Below are 8210 nucleotides of genomic sequence, written 5' to 3'. Positions count from 1 at the left end.
TAAGAAGACTCCTCGAACGAAGGTGAGAAGCCCTACTAGCTTCTTTTTCTTTCGTTCTTCCTTTCTTTTCTTTTTTCTTTTTCCTTTTTCCTCTATTCCAAGCGAGGGTGTTAGACGATCAAAACGTGGATTGAATTTTCTATAGGGATCGATAAGGATGCGCTACGCCCTCGATGGAATTTATCGCTCGAACGGAGCGGTATTATCATTGCATACGTGCCACGGTGTTACTGCTATTCGAGATATCGACGGTTCTAGAGGAGATCCCTTATTTTTTTCTTCTTTTTCTCCCGTCATTCTTGTCGCGATACTACCACCTTGCTTTCCGTAAAACGTATAGATATTCTTTAGAATCCCTTGACCTCAATTCGACCCGGACATCTCTATACTGAATTCGTTGATACTCCTCTCTCTCTCTCCTTTTTTCTTCTTTTTATTTATCTCTATCTCTAAATTTCAACGTTGAGTTCATCCTCGATCCTGTCGGTGTCTAGCGATTAGAGCGTTCGAGTTCGTGGAAGACGATCGTAAACACGATATTCGGGTTGGAGCTTACGATCGATGCCGAACCGACGTCGAAAGCCCGTCGATAGCAGAGGTCGTGACAAGTACCGAAGCAGTGATGTGCGGCGAGCCACTTGTTGTTCTCACTGCTCGCTGACCATCGGAAGTTCCGTTTTGGAGGCTTCGACTACCGTCGACTACCTACACGTCTACCACATCCGTTTTCGAGCTGCAGAAAATTTCATTACTCTATATTATATACAGATATATATATATATATATATATATATATATATATATATATATATTTGTACGTTCTTATATGATTACAAATAAAGAACATTTTCTTCGTAGAAAGAATAAGAAAATTAATAAAATATTTAAACGATTCAAGTGAACGAACGTCACCGTCATTAATCTTTCGACTTCACATTGCCTGATCGAAAATATCCCTTCTGTCACGTTTATGATATTATATTATATCTACATGCACGTGCAATCAGCCCGATATATGTATAGTCAAGCGTGCAACTAACAAATTTACGTCTTTTAATTATATTACCAACACATGCGTCCACGTTGTTATATCGTAGCCGTGCTTTAAACTTATTAACTATTACCTCATTTATCGTTCTACTTCATTATTGATAAACTTTATTAACTCATTAACTGGCTAACTGGTAATAGGGACCAGTGCTGTTGCAGAGACATCCGATCAAAAAAGCTATTCGATGCTTTCAACGTTTGTGAAAAATTCGTCTAATTAAAGGGAACAGTTTGAGAATAGTCTTCCTCGTATATAATCCAAGATTGCTTGTTTTCATCGTGGCAGGATGCTCACCCAACGTTCAATCATAAAGGAATTAGAGTCGATTCAATTAGCTCTCGCATGGGTTAAGGACGAGGGCTGGGGACGAAGATGTTGCTGTCCGATCAAAGAACGAGAGAGAGAGAGAGAGAGAGAGAGAGACAGAGAAGGTGACGATACTGATGGCCACTTGTTGTTGTCTCCTCTATCCTTTGAATCTTCTTCCTGTGGTCTTCTTCGAGCTAACACGAAGAGACGCAAAGGGATTGAAGGGTTCACGTACGCAGCCTATCCACATCCGTCTCGTCGTGGTGAAGAATTATATTCTGTCGAGTGTGGAGCTTCGAAAGAGGGCGAGGAAGAAGAGGAAAAAGAAGAGGATGAGAACTACTCGGCAAGTAGTCGGGATCGAGCTGGGACGAGCTGAAACGGTCGAGCAATCACATTACGTAGGGAACTCTCCCTAACGCTATTTCGATATTCCCTCGTCGCACTGCTCGTTCGTCCGTATCGAACCTTCGCCTTTCCACTTCGATTCGGGCCAGGTTGTACTTATCCTTAGACGTGTCCGCCCGCATCTTCTATCTTTCTCTTTCTCATATCTCTTGAATTCTTCAACCGTACGGTGGTTTATCAATCGGGAATGAGTAATCCCCAATAACTTAACTTATGAGATAAATTAAAAGAAACATTTTAGCTCGATTTAGCTTCAAGAAAATAAATAGAAGTATCCATAATAATTTTATAAAAGGGAACGTTCCTTATGTACTATTCTTCCTATCTGGATTTGAATCGTCAAAAAAAGGCGAACGGAACGAATCGATATTTCAATCAGATTATCAATCGACCACCGGCCGATTGTCAACCGCTTGTGGTCAACCGCAAACTGTCACCACAGGAGAAATAGGGGAGTAAGGGTACCCATGAGGATTGGAAGTCAATCATGAATCAAAAGTCAGGGAAACAGAGCGATAAGAGTTCGATCCTTTTGCAGGCTACTTCTCTATATCTTCTTGTTCTTTTTCCTTTCTACTCGAAGAGAAATGCTGCTTTCCGTTATTAACTTTCCGTTATTAACAATTCTTCCTTCCTTGTTTCTTTTTTTTTTTTTAATATACGTAAAAGTTAAGCACGTAATAATCGAATAACACGAGTATTTTTCGATCGAATTCGAATTTTCGTAAATAATCAATACTTCTTACGAGAAATTTGTCGTTTAATCTGTAGCAGAAGCTAAATTCTAAAAGATCTCTGGACATCGAGCGATTCTAAATAAACCGCACGGAGGTGGGTGATCTTAGATGGTTGGTAATCCGATAATTACAACCGCATGGAATAGAACAGGGAAGAAAGAGAGAGAGAGAGAGAGATAGTAAACGATCGAAAGAGAGATAGAAAGCGAGTAGACTCGCCAAGGGAGAAGTAAGGTAATGGAAAGGAAGGGAGGAAGGGTAAGCAACGTAGAAGGAGATTGCAGTCGACTAGGAAGGCTGCCGTAATGAAATCAGGGATGTAATGGCCCCGTCAGAGGGTGCAAACGCCCCCTTCCTCTATCCCACCGAATCCGATTTTCTATCGGCTCTCTTTCCGCCGATGTAAGCTCTCTCCCCTATCCGACTTTTCATGTACCGTGAAATCATTAGGTACGCACCATGATCGCGGCCAGGAACGAATGAACGAACGGACGAATGAACGAACGAGTTCGTTCGAGTTTAGCATTACTTCCTACGTACCTTTCCTTTCTTCAGAAATTCAGACTGGATGGAAATACGCCGAGTATATTCCACGTTCGTAGAAAATTAGCCGAGGAATCAGACTTGCCCATTGATTGTGATACTCGCGTAGGCCACTTCTATTCTCTCTCTCTCTCTCTCTCTTCGATCATTTTCTCTGTCTTTCTCTTTCTCATCACACACGATACTCTGCGTGGGCTATCTCGAACGGTGCGTTCTCCCCACCCCTTCGTTCTTCTTGCGTGGGGAGTTTTACACACCATGGGTTTCATGCTGGCTCCCATCCAGAGCCGGGTTACGATTTCATTCGCCGTCTCCCTTCCCCAACGACCTCTCTCTTTCTCCTTCTCTCTTTCTCTCTCTCTCTCTTTCTCTCTCTCTCTCTCCTTTTCTCTCCTCCATCGTCGATACCCGACACCAACCCCATCCCAGCACGTTCGCTCTATATCGCGAGGAAGTTTTGCACGCCGCAGAGCCATGCCAGTTCTCGTAGCTGAAGTTTCTCTCGCCTCTTTTTCCTCTGGCCTTTTCTTTCTTTCTTTCTTTCTTTCTTTCTCTCTCTCTCTCTCTCTCCTCTTTTCCTCCTCTCAGCAGCAACCTCCTTCGTCGTCTCTCGTACCCAATATCCCATGCATTTCGCTTCCTCTCGTTCCATCGGTGGATCGAGCTCCTTCTCCCTCTTTCTCTTTCTCTTTCCAAGCAGTCAGCTCGTTCTCTTTTTGTCCCGTTTCGTTTCAGCGGCATTTCTGGCCCTCCTCCCTTCCGCATTCGCTCTCTTTCTTTCTCTCTTACCAACGTTCTACCCTTCCTCTCGTCTCTTTCTCAGTAGCCTTGCCCCGTTTCTCTCTTCCTCTCACTTCGATCCATTTCTCTCCCTCGTTCTCTTTCACAAGTGGTCTCGGGACCGGACCGGCGCCGGTGTCGTGTTTCGCGTAATAGGTTGCCATCTATAGCTTGCCACCTAGGGGTAGCTCCCTTATTATCACCGTTATTACGATTATCCTACGGTCTTTTCTTTGCCTCTTGCGAGTATCTTGATTCTCTGCAAAGATCTTCACCTACGAGTGAAACTTTCTCTCCGCTCGATTCTGATCCTTTTTTTTTTCTTTTTTCTTTCTCTTTCTCTCTTACACGTGACTGATAAACGAGGACATTTCTGGATGGGTTTAGAGCGTAGATGGGATGGGGAGGGGGGGCGGGGTACTCTTCACGCTCGTTATCAACCGCACGCTCCGTTTACGCCGATGAAAATCGATGGAGAACCGCGTAGGGTCGATGTTAATGTCCCTTGCAACAGGTTGAACGAATCGGCCGTTGTTTTCCATAGGACAGAACTTCGATTGCGTCCGTGCGCGAGCGCACATTCGTTGCCGTCGTTAGCTCGGTTTGCATTTATACTTAAACCAGGATCTGGTGTCGCGCCGATAAGAGGATTGAGAGGAGGGTAGCCGCGCGCGCATATCCGGTACACATCGATGTCCATAAATTGTATCGACGCCACGGCTTCGGAGCTTCGATGGCTTTCCGACTATCCCGTTGTGTTAAACCTCGTCGATGTCCCGCTAATTTTCGACCTAGAACGATCTCTTTTTTTCTCTTCCATTTTCTCTTTCCCTCTCTCTGTCTCTTTCTCTGTGTCTCTCTCTCGTCACGGTACACCTCGTTCAGCTAGTTGCTCGTTCGTATCCCATCGGTGAATCTACCTCGTGTCGTATCGATCACGTCATTCGTTATCCATCCATGACTTTTAACCCGACGTGTGGGAAAGCTTCGAGGATCGCTGGATGCGTAACTATCGATTTCCTCGAAATTCCGAAAATTCAGCTTCGCGCTCACCGAAATCCAAATCCGTCGAGTATTCGTTGAGAATGGGCAGAAAGGAGATACCAGTTTGGTACTACTGTTACTGCTACTGAGAGTGAGTGAGAGATTGAGAGATTGAGAGAGAGAGAGAGAGAGAGAGAGAGAGAGAGAGAGGCTAAGAGAAGGGTCTTACTGGCGTATTTTCCGACCGGAGGAAATCCTGTTAACTCATTAATAACTGACTCGCGTTCTACGCTCCGGAGAAGCGAGGAGAGTTCATCTCTTCCCTTGCTTACTACTACCATCACGAACGTCCCACCATCACCAATCTGCGGTGGTATCGTCGGTGGTAGGCGGTAGGATGGCGCATCGTTTTGCCCGCAGGATTAATGGATGAACATTCTGGACTTGGAGCACGAGCTCTGGCTAGCGGACGGCTATGATCAGAGAATGCCTCGCTGCACTTGGACGTTTCGCCTTTTTATCAGCTTATTAATATGTCCCTCTGCGGATTGCGATGATGTATTTTGATATAATACTCGCTTGTGATCGATATTATTTTTTTTCGAATTGGATATGATTTTCCTTTTTGCTTTTGTTATATTGTTTATGTTATATGATGATTTTTTTAAATAATCTATCTCTTTCGCATTATTTTTGTTTTCAGTATTTATATTGTTTTATAGCTGAGATCTTAGAAGGAAATAATTTCTTTATACGTAAAAATTTCTTTCATTTTTGGTTCTTACCATCGTAGGAAACGAGGTAAGAAAACTTGATGGAAGAAACGAGGCTCGGCGAACTCGTGAAACCGAACGTTTCTTACGAAGTTGCGTTATTTTACCGTTCTCTCGAGAATTCTACCGAGTTCTACCTAGTTCTAGCTTCACGAAATCGACGATGAAACGACGAGAAGAGGCGTAAGGTATCCCGGTGAAGGTAAAAGTTAAAGGACATTCGAATACGACTCGATCTTTGCGAGGTAGGTAGGTACATACTTGGAAATCGTGTACTAAGGGCTTGTGGAATTTCATCAAGACGGTTCTGTCGCATTGAGTTCTATTCGTGTGCACTTCGTGACGTTAATTATCGCACGATTATCATTCATTATAACGTGACTAGTCGAAGATAACGAGAACGGCGAATTTCTTCCAAAAAAAAAAAGAAAGAAAGAGAAAAAGAAAAAGAATAGCAAATCTTTGAAAACCTTTGGTTCTGGTAAAAGAAAGCGCTGTTTCTACAACATCTTTTCTTCTTGATAAGTTATTAATACAACGTTTTCTCTGAAAGTTAAAAACTTCATTAAAGAAATACATAGATACCTTACAATCTTTATCGATCGATGAAAAGTTGACTATATAAGTATTGCAAGAAATATCATGCAGAAGATACACGCAATTTTGTGACGGTAGGAGGATAGGAAGGACGATCGATAAGATCACACGTTTATCAGGTGAATGCTAGATTTGGCAAGCCGCGGAGTCGGCTAGTATACGAGGAGGCTCTTAACGTATCCGTCGTTCTAAATATTGCCTGGCAAGTCGACTCCGACGACTCGATCTGAGTAGGGAAACTTATGGCGCTGGCAAGGAGGTTGGGGGAGAAGGCTGGTGGCGACGCCATACCTTCGAAGAGATAACATTTCACGAGGAGCCCCCATTTTCTTTGGTGCATCGTGAATAAAAAGGGGACAGATTGATCGTGGCTCTTCTGAAGGAACGACGTTATACCAGCACGTAGACATTTCTTGCCAAACCGTGAGCTTAGTCGAGTCGCGAGAGTCCGGCACATGTCTGCCAATGCCAAGCGGTTTTGAAAAGCGGCTTGCGTGCAACCTTTTTTCCAGAACGCGCTATTGTTCTCGAGACATAGCGCGAGATTTATAACGCGATTTTTCGCGCACATAGACGCGTCCGCGGATTTTATTACGCGATATTACCAACCCCATTCCCTTCTCTCCTCCTTAACGCAAGCCCGAGATATCTCGATGTGCTTCGCATAACGCGAAATGTTTCGGTCGGAGGATTTATATCGAAATAACACGGAAGTCGCTACTAACGTCGCGTGTCTGTGTTCGAAGAATTGTAATATCATCGCGATGTCCCTGTTAGATAATTAAAGATGATAGTCAAACGTAACCTTTAATTAACAATTTTCCTTTCTTTTTTCATTTGGAAGAATCAACGAAATGTGAGATTTAATTAGAATGCATTAAGAATTCCAGATTGAATTAGCAGCTGTTAGTCGACGGCATTCGAACACCCTCGTCGGAAAATAACCGGCTGCTTTTCTGCCTTCCGGCACTTGGAATAAGGTTGGAATGACGCTGAAGAGTCTTTAATGAATGCGAATCCATCGCAAAATTCGAGCAGGCCGATGATAATAATCGATAACCCGAGTTTGGCCTCGTGTAACCATCGTCTTGCTCTCTCACTTGTCTTCTCTCAATCTTCCTCTCCTTCCACAGTTCTCGTCTCGTCCTTCTATCTATTTATTTTTACTCGTCAAACGGGAAAACCGAGTAAACGTGACTATTTTGCAAATCTTTTTGTAAGCCCGTAGATAGCCTGAAAAAATTCTTTCTCTCATTCTCCTTTTTTTCTTTATTATTTTTCATACATAGATATTTATCTTTACGTATAATAAATCGATCGATGTGATCAAAACTACATCAATCCTGTTTTCTAAAATGGTTTCGAAGCGGGAAATGCTATTAACTTTACTGCACACCGTCCGGTACCACCGTTATTAGTTCCAGTACGTATAGATAATTATTACGGACATCCGGCTCGCGATAAGCCAAGAACGATTTAGCGGTAGCAATGGCAACCATATAAATAATAGATGGAAACCATAGGAACACTATGGAGAATTTTGGTAACGTATGGCTGAATCCTTGAAAATTTATAGGAAAACCTTAAGCCTTCGATGTGCATATACTTATTTGTGTGCGTACATATATATACGATATTCAACGATATACACGTCTTGCGTTCTCATCAATTCACGTTCAGAATTGATGGTCTGACTCGGAGTTTCTTCCTCTTTTCGTTTTTCGTACGCATAGGAGAAGAGCTTGGCGTGTAAACTCGCTAGGCCATGTTATCTGAGGAAGTAGCTCCGACGGTGTAATCCGCGCAAATTAGATTTAATGGGGTGAATTAGAATCGGTGAGAAAGAGAAAGAGAGGGATCTAGTCGTGTCACGCGATGGGTGCAAACAGTAAAGAAAGCAGGCGTGTGCGTGGGGTGATTCGTAGGCGGATGTGACCCTTCTCTCTTTCTCTGTCTATCTCTTTCTACTCGAATACCGTAATCGTCAGTCATCCGGGCCGATGTTGCCGAGCTTACATCGAAGCCATG

This window comes from Vespula vulgaris, chromosome 2 (assembly GCF_905475345.1).
Source record: "Vespula vulgaris chromosome 2, iyVesVulg1.1, whole genome shotgun sequence".
Classification (NCBI taxonomy): Eukaryota; Metazoa; Arthropoda; class Insecta; order Hymenoptera; family Vespidae; genus Vespula; species Vespula vulgaris.
The sequence above is the reverse complement of the archived record's forward strand: the minus strand, read 5'-3'. Positions refer to the sequence as shown.